A 14,866-nucleotide genomic window follows, 5' to 3' on the forward strand; every position below is an offset into this window, starting at 1 on the left:
CATTGCCATTGCCATTGCCATTGCCATTGCCATTGCCATTGCTCGTCTGCCCGGCCCGGCCCTGCCCTGCCCTGCCCTGCCCTGCCCTGCCCTCCCCCCTCCCTTGAGGAAGCTCTACAGCTTCCTGCAATGAGGTTACCCTGTAGCCATCTCTTCTCCAAGCTGAACAAGTCACATGACTTCAGGTTGGTCCTCGAAGTCTTGTTTTCCAGGCCTTTCACCATCTTGGTCCCGCTGTTCTGGACACGCTCTTTGATGGGTTTTACTTTACTATCATTGGATTAAATAGAAGGGGAGAAAAACTTATGAGAGGCATAGGAGCTTCCTTATTTTGGTGTCATGTGCCTGCTAACCCTTGAAAAGCTAATGAGATTAATTCACAGCAAGGTACAACAGTAGCTTAGTAATTATCTCAAAAAGGCTTGCTGCTTCTTTGGTGTGAATTTGTAATGAAAGCATTTTGCCAACTCCCAGAGCCAGGTAAACAACTTATATACAAACTGATGAGCAGTTAGGAGATGGCACCTCCTAGAATAAACAGATGAATAAGTTTTGTTTCCATGTATTAATCAAGCTAATGACAGTCATTTTGCATGCAGGATTTTCACCTCTGACACCATATAGACTGCTTGGTTCAGTTCTCTTGCCTAAACAGAAAGCAAGTAAGCAATTACCCAGGGCAACTGTAATTCTTCAGGTTTTCAGTAGATTACCAACATGATATGGCATATGAACCTTTCCTGGCAAAGGCTCATAAAGTAAGTGAGAAAAGGCTGTGAAGTATATCTACAGGGAGGCCCACTGAACAGACAATCCATTTTCCTTATCTTCTGTTCATTTTGTACCACCCCATCATCCTAACGAACTGCTTCTTGAGAATTCATCTGTACTTCACTGTACTTAAGTTTCTAAGAGGACTGTGCTGTAACAACTGTGTCAAAATAAGCTACATGGGCTTGAAAAGGAGTTCAGGTAAGAGAGGAGTCATTATTTTAATTCTTATATTTATTATTTAATTCTTATATTAATTGCTTATATAAGCTACATGGGCTTGAAAAGGAGTTCAGGTAAGAGAGGAGTCATTATTTTAATTCTTATATTTGCTGTGTTCATTTTGAAAGTGACTTGCAATAGGACTTTGACTTTTTGGAGTTCCCTTGTTATTGACAGGTTACTGGTCTAAGAAATTATTAAAAATCACAGTAGCTCTCTCATAGTGAAATTAATATGGGACATTTTTGCATTGTAAAATTCTGCATTTCATAAGTATATTCAGTCTTTTAAGAGTGTACATTGGAATGTGCAAGCTTTCTCCTCATTTGCTATTTCTTGCTCTCTGGAAGCTGTGCTAATACTGCAACTGGTGAACATAATTGAACAGTAGGGAAAAAAATCTATTTTGAGGCTAGGACACTGGGAAAGGATTTGTTTTATCATTTATCAAATGATAAAATATTAAGATGTGTATTTTGCTGCCTGTAGGACAGTGATTTAAAATTAACACACAGCCTTCTATTTGCATGAAATTTAGGGAAAATAGGAAGACATACTTTAAGAAATGCATAATAGTGAATGCATTTTGTATCCAAATTTACAGCACATGCCTCTGTTAAAGTGAAGCGTGGCTTTAATTGGTTTCACAGTGGTGGAAATATCATCCAAATTAGGGTTTATACATGGTTCAGTTAGCTTTCAAGGAATATCCAGTTGACTCTGCAGTCATGTAATGAAAAGGGCCATGACCTCATCCGTGCTTTGAGCCTTCTCATGTATTTTAAGGTATTTTAAAATTTTACACTGAGGTGAAGAGGTAGATTTTAACATCATAAAATGCACTGACTTTTTCCTGTTGCTAAGCTGGAGCAGAGAGAGACCTTCTTCTGCAGGCACTTTTTCCCTAGGGCCTGCATTATGGAAAGTGTAAACCTGGTTTCCATTTTGTAACAGAGGAAAAACAACCTTTTGTATCTGCTTTGATCATCAGAACACTCAAATACAACAATGTAAAAAGAAAGGTGTATTTTAAAGTTATAATATCTTTCCTTACAGAATATAACCAAATTATCAGCTGAGTTGTACAAATACTGTATTAGCATTTCTTTATATTGAGATTTTCACAAATACTTTGCTTTACTAGAAAATGGTTGAACCCCTACACAAACAGGGCAGTCACAAAACTTTCTAAGTTTCTTGTTTATGCAAATTTATTTTTAATCAGCTCCTGGAGATTTTTTAAATAGTGTGGTTTATATTCTTTAGCTCTCATAGGACTAGGAAGGGGAGGGTTGTTTTGTTTTCAGTCTGCAAACACATCTGGAATGAGGAATAAATTCCAATCAGTGTCCTTCTAAAAAAATACTAATTTTAGGATTCAGAGATGCTGCCAACATAATTAGGAGCCCAAATTCTTCTGCATTAACCTAATCTTGCAGTATTTAAACTGTGAGTAATGCACAAAATTTTCTGAATGCTGTTTACTTGATTATATTTTAAATGCCAAGAAAAACTTTTCTATTGGCTTATATTGATCACCTCAATATGCTCGCATTTTACTGTCCTAAGGATTCTCTTCTTACTTGCTCCATTACCCTACAGTTGAACACTGCACTGAATGACAGCCTCATTATCTAAAGTTTACTGCTGGATACAAAATCAAGATCAGTTATAACGGGAATACACTTCCAGCAATCCATTTTGTCCTAGTTAGTAACAAATGCTAAGATAATGTGATGGAATACTACTAGTCAGTTTGCTGTTACATGTACTTAAAATCAGATTTAATCTTAAAGGTCGGCTTCCTATAACAGTTAACCTTCCTCAGTTTTAGAATTAATTAGTGTTACACAGCAAGTTCAGTTAAAGACCCACTGCAAATGAGTCTATCATCAAGTTTCAAACACTTAAAATAATATTAAATGTATAAAAGCTATTTTTTTTTCTATCAAGTGGCTCTGTTATTTCTTTCTTTTCTATGAGTTTTTGTGTGCTGTGAGTTTAAAAAAGAGGAAAGTGTTACCCTCATGCCATATTTTATTTCAGATCTGGAGTTTCTTTGCACAGAGTATCAAACACCTTGATATTTCTGTTGTTCTAATGCAAGCCAAGTTATATAGGGGAAAATGAAACACTGATAAACTATTTTGATAAAAAAATTTAGAGAATTCTATCTTCTTTACTTTTCTAAATGTACATCCTACACTTTAAGGAGAGGATTCATATTTTTCCAGACTCATGTTTCTAACAGAAGTCTTAAGTCTTGTGGTTTTGTGGTTTTTGGTTGTTTTTGGTAGTTTTTTTTGGGGGGGGGGTTTGTTTGTTAGCAGAATGCTCCCACCTCTGCTCATAATCAGAGGTTCCTTCAACAGAGCTGGCTGTAAGACTATTTTTGTTTGATACAACAAGCTAGTTTGAAAAGGTCTTATCCACCCATGGGGATCAATAACTATTTCTTTCTAGATGTTTCTATTAACATTTCATAACCAAGGACATCAAAGTACCTCTAACTTCATTTGCTGACTTGCAACTATGGTCTTATTTATTCTGGAATTTTTACTTCTTTCTAACAAAAAAATTTTTACGGCAAACTAAATCCCTTCTTTCTGAAAACAGCTGTTTAAACTTGAGATCCTGTGCACTTTGTGTCTGTTTTGCTTTACTTTGGTTAAATGTTAGAAGTTTCTTTTGGAAATGAATACACACACCTAAGCATTATTTTGGACTTCATTGAAGTTAATTTTCTTCAAACTTGAATATTTATAGCCACTGTCTCATGTTCCTTTTTTCCATATTATTGTTTTTATAATGCTTTTTTCTCTTTGCTATGTAAGAAAAATAAATAGGAAACAGAACCTCTGTGTTCTGCTGCTCATATGCTGAACACACATCAACATTATGACTGGGGCATAAAATCCAGCTGGTGTTGATTTCAGTAAGGAGACATGGATCAATCATCTTTCCTTTTTAATAAAATTGCAAAAGAACGCTCCCAATTGTGTTGACACTGAAGATGTCTCCAAAACAATTAAACTGTAATAAGATTGCAAAAATAGTTGTGCCTGTATGATGCATTTTTAAAATGCATAAACTTTTAACAATTAAATGTCCTTTGGCATTGTGTAGCACAGCAAGATTCACTATGATGACACAGATGCGGTGATGTGGGGCACGCTGATAAGTTTTCATATAACTTAACTTAGACTTAACTTCACATACACTAGTATAACTTTTTCTTGTGAAAATCATACTAACCTATAATGTTTCTTCCCTCTTGCTCTCCTGTATTATTTTCTAAGGTCACAATTTTGAAAACTCAGAATAGATAAAGTGTTGAAACAAGTGTGGAACAAAAATGAAACAGCAGGGTAGATGCGAAGTGATCTTTTGGGTCTTTTCAGTACTTGATTCCATAACGTAGCTTATAATAATAAACTATGTTTGGGCACAGCGTAAAAAGCAAGATAAGTACAAGGAAAACTATCCAGGTAGGTTAATGTTCTCATCTCATCTATTTTTTATTTATTTATTTTTTAATGAGATGAATTAATGATGGTCAGGGAGGGAAACATCAATTCATTTTGCTACTGAAGTTGAGCTCTTTCCTCTGTTAAGCTCTGAACAGCCCATGCATAAACTTTAAGTAAAGTATGTCCCACAGCTTGTAAATAGCTGATTTTATTGTCTCCTCCCTCCTCTGGGTCATATGTTACCCCAGTTGTCATTATTTCCGCTTCCCACCAGCTTCTTTTTTGAGAGTTCTCTCTGTTCTCTGTTTTTTTCATATGCATACTTTCATAAGTTTCATAGACATACTTTCCTAAGAATTCCTTTCTCTCCACCCCAAGCTTGTAGATACAAGGAGTTTCTAGACTCCATTTATTGTTGGCTGCATTGTTTTAGTCATTTGCATTTATTTTTATCCTCATTGGCTGTGAATAAAGGTGAGATGCTTCCTTTACCCTATTTCAGACAAAAAGAGTGAAACCAAATACAGCAAGAAGTGACTGAAAGAAAAGGATGTTGACTTACTTTCTGATAGTATTTCATGAAGAACAAAGATTTTTATTTTTTGTTACTTTTTACTTACTGGTTCCCCAGATCTTGATGTATTTTGCAGAGCTTTGCTCTTTGTCTTTGGGGTTTTTAAACTCAAAGTAATTAATTTTCAGATACCTACATGAGTTAATTCTTGAGTTAATCTGGTTAGTTAACTTTTGCTGCATTCCTACAGAACTGTAACATTATGTACCTAAAATGCTTGCATTTCTTCCCTTGATGTGCATTTTATCTGAGAAATGAGTTAAAAGACTTAAGTCCCACACCTTTTTTTTTTGAAATGTATCTCTTTGGAGATGTTGAATAGTTCTTCTGAAGTAACAGTATTTGCTTGCTGATTTTTTTTTTTTTTTGTAATTTTATAAATAAAGTTAAAATTTGCTTTAAAAGTAAAATTTATATGCTATGAGTTCTCTAAAATAAACATAACTAACTACGTGTGTACACTTAGAAACAGTAATTCTAAGGAGACAGGAACTAAATAAATCCTCCAAAATGTCATGTTAATGATTAGAAGAGATTTTTTTTTTTTTTTTCAAAAAGAACAAAGGCAGAAGTTGTTAAAGAGAGCTCTTCATACCTTAATTTATGGTTCTAAGCCTAACAACAATCTTCTAAATCCCACTCAATTGAATACAACAATTTACATCATTGACATTGAAACTAACACTAATAAAATTCTTAATTTGCATTTCATGTAGATAAACCAATTCAGCATTCCTAAGGCATATGTTGACCAAAGGGTGATATTAGTTAGACCAAGTATAATGCCAAAACTGCAGTAATTTTCTTTTAGTGAAAGAGGCAAATAAATATCTTACTGTACAGTGTGATTTCACGCGATGATTTCTGTTAACCTACAGCTGATACAAGCAGCCTCCTGCTCCCTTAGTCTGTTTCTTGCCTCTTCTTTGGGCTTTGCTAGTTGCAGTATGCTGTCTTTAGTTTTCCTAATCAGTTGTTTTTAAGACCCTGCTCTCAAATAGATAAGTGATAAAGGAAAAATAAATTCTGTGTTTTTAGGTTTCTGTCTTCAACACAGGAAATCTGTCCATAAAATTATAAAGAAGCTACACACACAGCTCAGCATAGTAAGAGGTGAGGGAGCAAGTGTTCAAGGGTGAAGGGCAGTAATCCTTTAAAATGTTTTTAAAATCAGAAATTATAGGAATCACACAATTTTCTTTGACCCTTTGTGCAAAACTTAAATTACAGCCAAGCAGCCTTTCCTGGGGGAGTTCTGCTTCATTTTGCTTCCTTTCAGTCCTCAAATTAATACAAGAAAGATGTATCCGTGTGGTATCCATTTCAGCATTATTTACTATAGCTAATCCCAAGTGTACAATATTTCCCGCTAATGAGCAATATAGATTAAAGGCAGATGTTTGCTGTAACCATGAAGGTGGCATTCATCTCATGGCAACATGTTTAATCTGTGCTGTATGTTTACTTCTTGGTATGTTGCTTGTTGAGTAGTTGTAGTTCTCTTCTGCTGTAGTTTAAATAAGAAGAGATCTCCATCTTGTGCCTTTCAGACACAAGGCGCAGAAAATGGGAACTGGTAGCGTTCATTAGTATTTAATGCCTGAGCAGACAACAAGAGATCTGATTGTCCAGAAGCTACATGAGGCTGTGTCCTGGGTTCAGCTGCAGCAGTCATTTTTCTCCTTCTTAGTAGCTGCTGCAGTGATGTGTTTTCAACTTTAGCCTGAGAACAACGCTGATAACACTGTTTTTAGTTGTTGCTACATAATGTTTACTCTGATCAAGGACTTTTCAGTCTCATGCCCTGTCAGTGAGGAAGGCACGGTGTTGTGCTTTAAACAAAAGTCAGCCATAAATCACACAGTTGCTCTCTCACTGCCCCCCTTCTTGTCCTCCCCCTACTCCCGGAGGGACGGAGAGGAGAACTGAAAAGAATGCAACTCCCACGGGTTGAGATAAGAACAGTTTAGTAACTAAAGTATAACACAAACCACTACTGCTACCACCAATAATAATAATGATAAAGGAAATAACAAGGGAAGAGAGTACAACACCTCAGCACCAGCCGACCGATAATTCGTCCAACCCCACCCGACCGAGCACCGACCCATACCTCATCCAACCCTGCAGTCCACTAGCCCTTCTGGGTAACTCTCCGTTACATCCTGGGCATGATGTGCTGTGGTATGGAATACCTCTTGGGTCAGGTGTCCTGTCTCTGCTTCCTCCTGGCTTTCCCTCCTCCCTGGCAGAGCATGAGGCTCAGAAAGTCCTTGGCCAGACCACACATTTGAGCAGCAACTGAAAACATTGGCGTTATCAGCACTGTTCCCAGGCTGAAAATCAAAAACACAGTGTTGTACCAGCCACCAAGGAGAAAAAAAATGACTGCTACTGCTGAACCCAGGACACACGGCAAGCAGGGAGGAAGTAGAGACAGGGCACTTGACCCAAAGTAGCCGAAGGGGTATTCCATACCACAGCATGTCATGCCTGGTATATAAACTGGGGGGAGTTACCCTGAAGGCCCAGATTGCTGCTGGGGTCAGGCTGGGTATTGATTGGTGGGTGAGATTCTCCCCCCTTGTTATTTCTCTTATCATTATTATTATTATTATTGGTGGTAGCAGTAGTGGTTTTGTGTTACACTGTAGTTACTGGACTGTTCTTATCTCAGCCCCGGGGGATTTACATTCTTTTGATTCTCTTCCCCATCCGTCCTGGAGCTGGGGAAGGAATAAGGGAAGAGTGAACAAGCGGCTGTGTGGTTCTGAGTTACTGGCTGGGCTTAAACCACAAAAGACTGCAAGCCAACAGGAATTTGATTTTGGACAAACCCATGATACTCGTAACACTGGGGAAGTGAGCGGACAAGTTGAACTTCAGAACCAGTTGAGCTCTTCCACTGCAACACCTTCACAGCAGAAGTTCCAACCCATCTCTCTACTGTTTTAATTCAGGCATGATGTTGAGCATGTCTTAGTCTTCTATAGGAAATTAAGAAGTGGATGTACGCATCACTACTTGAAATAAACAGCCACTGAGTGACAGTTATCTTTTTGTTTCTACTGGTACTTATCGTCTGCCCATGCATGAGATGGTTTGGTGTCATGATCTTCACCCAGAAAGTAGCTCTATGCAATGCTGGACACTTAGAAGTTGAATAGTGTTGTGTTGTACAAGAACAAGATGTGTTGGGGATGGACCCCCAAACAAACAACATATTAGGACTAATGAAAGAAAGGTTGGTATTTAATGGTGTGTAACAGAATAATAGGAGTAAAATAAATAAGAATAAACCAATTTGTGATAATTTTAAAAAATTCCACTTATTAGGAAATGGAAAGATTGAGTAACTTTATTCCCAGTTTTGTAACTGAAACTATCTTTTGTTAGAACAAACATGATGTTTTCTTCATTGACATGGATAGGATGGGCTACCCAGAGGTAGGTATCTAAATACCAGAAATTCTCTCCATCCACGTGTGTGGGAGTATGAAAGTGTATGTTTGTTACTCAGCTGTATGGATTGACTTGTGAGCTGATATCAGGAAATATTAGCATGCAGAAATAAATTTACTTGCTGTGTTTTGCCCAGCAATATGTTGCATCAGTGCAGTTCTGTGAACTGTTTGCTCTTTTTTCAGTTCATAAGCACCCATGACGTTTTTCAGTAATATAGTATAATATCAACCATCACAAATAAGAACAGTTACTACTTTCAAATGGATGCTTAGGCTCTGCTTTTGAGATGTACTGAATGTTAAATAGTCACTAAGGGGATGTAGCAGTTCTTGATACGAGTTTGGGTTCATCTTGAATGAGTTTTTATTACAGTATTAAAATGCTGCTGCATCAATAGCAATTTTTGAAATTTCAGCTAAAGTATTGCACTCCATGTAATTACACATAAACTTCAAATGCACTCTCTATGGCATTTCTTTTGAAAGCTCAGCTGGGCTTTTTGCCTGATCAGTTTCAGGTTAGTTTTAAGCAATAGCTATTTCAGACATAGTGTCACATATTGTCAAAATTCTGGGAAATGTTTACTCTTTTAACTTGCCATTCTCTGTTTTCATGAAAAGAATCTGAAGATCACTGTCATAAAAAGAACTCTAACAGCAATGCTAACTGCATCCGGTAAGGGAAAGCCAATTCTTAACCTCATTCTGTGGCAGATGGACAGCACTGACCAAGGGATTGCCTTGTCCATAGCTAAAGGCACATCTATGGGACTGCTGAAGGAATGAGCATCAAAGACCGCAGTTTAGTTTTGTAAGAGTTACAACTCCAAGTTAGCAATTCCTGGAGTGAGTTCAGCACAGTATCAGCTGTAGGTGGAATTTTAGACATGTTTTAGTGTCCTCCAGACTGTACGAGTTCCTTGCACCTGTTATTTTATTTTATATGATGCACTACTACCTTTTAGACAAGAGCTGAATTTTACCTGCAACATCAAAGTCCATTTATAAGCTGTCCACAGGCTGAGCTGTTTTTTTCATCCTAAAGCATAAAAAAGGATTGCTATGAAAAGGACAAACCCAGTAATAATGATGTAAGGAAAAAAAAGTCTGAATTTGAAATGTTTGGCAGAGAATAAAAGAGAAGTCTCATGGTCTGGTAGCTATGGAAATGAGTGAACTTATGTCTGGTGAAAGCACTTAAGACTTACAAATGTGTATATAAATCACATGTATCAATTGTCAGCTAAGGAATAATTATATAATTTATTTCTCACTCCTGTAATTCAAGAAGAGTAGCTAAGAAGCTTAGAGGGAAACATTAAGTTAATTCAAGTATCCGAACAAGATGCTAAATCAGGGGCTCATTTTCAATTAAAAGGTGGAGCTCTGTTCTCCTTACTTGAAGGTACCTTCTCTGAAGAACTCTGTACCTGACTGGCAATCATCAGTCCCAAAAACCAAAGTGACACCTATTTTTACTCCTGTTTTACCTGAAAAGATAAATTCATTGTCTGGAATTTACTGAGGATTCTTAGTCTCAGATGTAACAGCCACTGGAGAGACTAATGGCTCTTTCTGCTTTCCAGACATGTATATCCCAGGACAGAGGGTGTATATAAAAATATTTACAGTGTTGAACTTCTGTAAAAAAACTTTTTTTTTTTTTCCTACGAAAAATGAGTAAGCAAGAAATGTATCATAACTTCGCTAGTTTTAATGACCCATGAGGGAGACAAGTGGTTTTAAAAACGATGGTGCAGTTGACTACAAGAGAAAAGAGTTCATTTCCACAGAACACAAAAAATTAGATAATTAACTGCACTACAGAATTTCCACTACAGTGTAGTTGTAACTGGATGTTTATTTCCTCTCCTACATATCACAAATGGCTTTTTTTTCTAACATAGCTTTTCTAATTTTCCAGTGTTAGGTTCTTTGTTTCAGCATTAACCCTGTGCTGTCCTCAGCTTTTATATCCCATAATCTTCCTCTAGCCTTCTACCATTGTTACCAAATATATTCTGTTTTGGAACTTTTCAGTTTTACATTATATGTGGAAAATAATCCAAGGGGGTTTAACATGCATATTAAATGCATGCATCATTTAGATTGTCTTAGACAATAAATCACAGTCTTGGTTGAGATGTATCTTATGTGAGGAAGTAAAACTCATCCTTAACTGCACATGCATGTACATCCAATCTTGCATAAAGTAGAACAAATTATTATATATGGAAAAGAAGCAAAGGAAAACAGAGGAAAGTCTGGGTTACAACATATGCATATAAAATATTGATTTGGGCTTGATTAAGGGCCTCAAATAATTCTTAGCTTTTGTGAGACCTTGTTGAGGCTATTTTACTAAATAACCTTGAAGATTTTAGTTTCCAATTTACCTGTTTTATGTGTTTATGTCAAGGGATGAGAGATTCTTCCAGAGCTCAATCTCCTTCCTAACATTTCATGTAAGAGAAACCCTAAAAGCAAAGACTTAAGACAATTTTTTTTTTCTATTTAAGGGTTTTTTCTTATAAAAAAATTTTTCTAATATAATATTACTCTCTGAAATCTCCAGGAAAAATACTTGCGAGTTCAGTGAGAGCAGACTTGAAACATTACTTTGGTTTAGGCACCCCCAAGTATATTTTTGTTGCATTGTTTTCAAATACTAGATAGTTTTAAAAACTGATGTCCATATATATAGTGCAGATTATAAGAGTAATGATTTCTTTTATTCTTTCTGTCTTAAGCTAATGGTGTGGTTGAGTTTTAGGCTGTCTTACTGTTCTAGGTTTTTGTAATGGAGTATGCAACTTAGATAATTTCAGATAATTTCATAAGTAGACATTCTGGCCAGACTTTAAAGGGTAATTGGCTCAGAACAAAACAAAAACAACCAACGATACTGAGCATTTTATGTACTTGTTCTCTGCAAAGAACACTACATATTAGCCTTTTGGTTTTAATAAAAGTTCTCTATTGCTTCTTCCTTTTCGCAAAACTTTAGAATGAAATTACCAAAGTCTGTTTCCTTCTCTTGGTTTTGTAGATGTGAGATTTACAAAAGTAGTAAGCTACTACAAAAAGTAAGTCTGTGACAGTTCTGCAACAAAAAACGCTCTTCTATTTGGAAATATTTTGCAGTGGTGTCTACAGCACTTTTAATGTTACATACTTCCACAAAAAGCTTCAGGGATACAGAAACCGACCCCCTTTGGGATGAAAATTCTATGAGGTATGGCATAAAAGTCCATCCTGTTTAGACATGTGGCTAGTTACACCAATCTCATACTCAGGTTTACAATGATCTACGTTAAATCAGTCACTTCTGCCACCACCCACACTTTAGCATTGTTGACACCCTGCTCATCTATGACACAGCAACTGATGGCACTGCTAATGATGTTCTTCCCTTGACTGAAATGCAGAGCTTTTTTTACATCCTCCTAAGATCACCAAGATCAATGTGGGGATGTGATTTTTGTTTTAACAATGTGTTAAAGTAAGGAAAGTTTTGAATGGGGGCATACATTCTACCACCATGACAATATTAAAAGGTCTAGAAGTTAAATACGAGTTCAGGAGTAAAAGCTTCCCTGCAGTGTTTCTCCACCAGAAAGACTTGCTTTTTGTTTCTTATTTAACAGCCTCAGAGAGTAATGCTAGGTAGCTTTTGCTCTACCTTAGAAACAAGACAGTGCTCAGTAGAGAGGTGAAGCTCGTCAGATTTTGTAATTGGTGCAATCCTTTAATCTTAGCTCCTTCTAGTAACTGTTTTCTGGTAAATCAGTCCAAGTGATTAATATTTATTCTTTGATCTTGGCATAGGTCCAGATCTAAATGAATACCGATTTTATTGCTTTTGCTCATTTTCTATTATCTTCACTCAGTCACCACCGTCTGTTTACATGACTGTCATTTACAGGCGCATAAGAATAATAAACCAAATCCATTCATGTAAGAAGCCAGGGTGCCAGCATGTGTTTATGAATGTGACTTTGCTCACTCTTGAGCATACTCTTAATTTCTTGTGTGCCTAGTTCTTTGTTCAACTCTGCAACAGTCAAGAATGACAGCCCCAGTAATGACCCAACTTTGTCCACTTTAAGTTTTGGGGGAACTAGACTACTGAGGAAGTCACTGTTTTCTTCTTTTTGTTCCTAGCCTTTTGCTCCTGGATCACACCAGTTAACAGTTAAGATGAACAGGTACTAATGCTGTTCATGTGTTTTTGTTCATGTATTTTTGCTCTCATTTTTCTCTCAAATAATGTTCTCATTGCATCCCTAGGTTGCCACTGTTGAAGGAAAAAAATGACAGTAGAAGAAAGAAATCATATCATCTTCTATTCCCGTCGAATAATACGCATCAGCTTTAAGTTGAAAATAGGTTTGCTCTGCATTCTTTTTATTTAAACACTGCAATACAGATTATGTCAAAAACATCTTGGAAGAAATCGGAAGCTTCCTATATACTGTGTACATTTTTTTTTATGTATTATAAAATGTCTCACTTTCTAAAGAGAAAAATTTGCATGCAGAAGGGATTTTGGAAGAATGTCCTTGCCTGAGTAATATATTCTCTACTTACATTTTTATTGCATGTAAAGTAGTATAAGTTGATTTTGGACAAAATCTAAACTGACTTCATCAAATATATTTGACTTCAGCAAAACCTGGTAACTAAAAGATTCCCCTATATCATATTTTATTTTTAACTTTCTCTGATGAATAACCTGCTATGGTACTGTAAAAGAATTTTAAAGTGCCCTTAATTTTTACTTGCTTTCCTAATCACCTTTGAAAAACTGAAGAGAACATGTATTTCAATAGCCAAAACGTTTTCTGTTTGTGTAGCATATGCTCTGCTTTGCTGCTATGACTAAGCTACCGACCTTTATTTTAGTAAAAATCTACTGAGGATTTTCTGCTGAAAGACAAAACATGTATAAGGGAGTCCATAACTTTACAAAGAGATATATATATTTTTTTTTTAAGAGTTAGATCAAAACTTTGAGACTCAATCTAGTACAGAGACTGCAGCTAAGCTTTACTCAAAATAAAACCAAACCAGCACATTTACTGAACAAGTCTGATTACTTGTATTTGACATACAACAGAGACTATTTTTGGATGTACGTTATGAAATGCCAAATAAATAAAGATGCTCCCTGACAAGGAAATTAGCCTTATTTTTGCCTCAGACAGCAGTACACAAACTGCCTTGTTGCTTGAAAAACCAATCACACAAACATCAAAAATAAGCAACCAAACTCTAAGTGTGTAACACAACAATACAAAGTTGTGATGGACTACATTAGTCCACACTAATTAACTTCTTACATAATTCACATCTATGCATGTGATAAACACATAAAGGTGTTGGCTTTCGCAAATCATAGGTGTGGTTATGTGGATATAACTGTACCAGTTTACAATAACAGAAACAAAGCTCGCTAAAGACACAAGATTAGACAAGTTAAAAAGGGTCAGAACTCTTGAGCAAAACGGAGTCACATAGCAAAATAATTTGTAAAGGTAAAAGAAAGAAGAGGAGGCTTGATGTAAGAAAAGCTAGTGCCTGGAAAGCATAGCGTTAAAGTATTTAGCTTAACTTAGGTTGTAGAAAGAGAATAATGTTTATGTTGTATGTAGTGGCCCCACTAAACATGAGTTAATTGTTTCACAGGAGTCTTCTAAAGTATCTTTAGTTTTAAAGAACAATGTTTGTGTTGTAAGTCTGTGGTGAGATAACAGGATTTAGTGGCCCCAGTAAACATGAATGAGTTATTTCATACCATCCTTCTACTTACCAGTTAGTTTAGAGACAGAGCCTCCCAAATATCTGCTAGCCTGGGATACTCCTTGTCTGCCCATCCTGCAATAAATTTTGCAGGAAGGTCACACTGTTTTAAATCTTTGCTAGTTACCAGAAGAATTATAGATATAGCTGGTTTCAGCTAGTTGTGTGATTACTGGGGCACCCAACTGTTCCAAAGGCGAAAAGTACACTGTGAGGAAGACTGCTTACTTCATCTTGAAGACCCCTACTCACAAGAGGAAGACTGCTTACTTCATCCTCAAGACCCCTGCCCACAGTCACCACAGAGCAGTGCGCAGACGCCAAGAGGAGGAGACTTAGGATTATAAGTTCTTGGAGATAGTTTTAATATTCCCCGCCTACAGGCGGGAATTATGAATATGTATGTAACTAATGTAATAGCGAAAGTATATGAACCTGTAACAAATACTAATCACTCATGCCTCTGGCCACGGTCATGCACCCAGCGCTGTTGCTTTTGCTTTATTGACTTTGTCCATCAATAAAGCCTTGTTATCTTGTTTAGAGGAGTATTTCACAATGCA

General features: G+C 36.5%; 1 long non-coding RNA gene across 1 annotated transcript; it reads left to right on the forward strand.

The window, feature by feature from the left end:
* Positions 1-205: 205 nt before the first annotated feature.
* Positions 206-13,781, forward strand: LOC136009717 (uncharacterized). Its single transcript, XR_010610628.1, has 4 exons — positions 206-480; positions 600-972; positions 12,666-12,709; positions 12,792-13,781. It is a non-coding gene; the product is annotated as an uncharacterized LOC136009717 (long non-coding RNA).
* The last annotated feature ends 1,085 nt before the right edge of the window (positions 13,782-14,866 follow it).

This window comes from Lathamus discolor, chromosome 3, assembly GCF_037157495.1.
Source record: "Lathamus discolor isolate bLatDis1 chromosome 3, bLatDis1.hap1, whole genome shotgun sequence".
Classification (NCBI taxonomy): domain Eukaryota; kingdom Metazoa; phylum Chordata; class Aves; order Psittaciformes; family Psittacidae; genus Lathamus; species Lathamus discolor.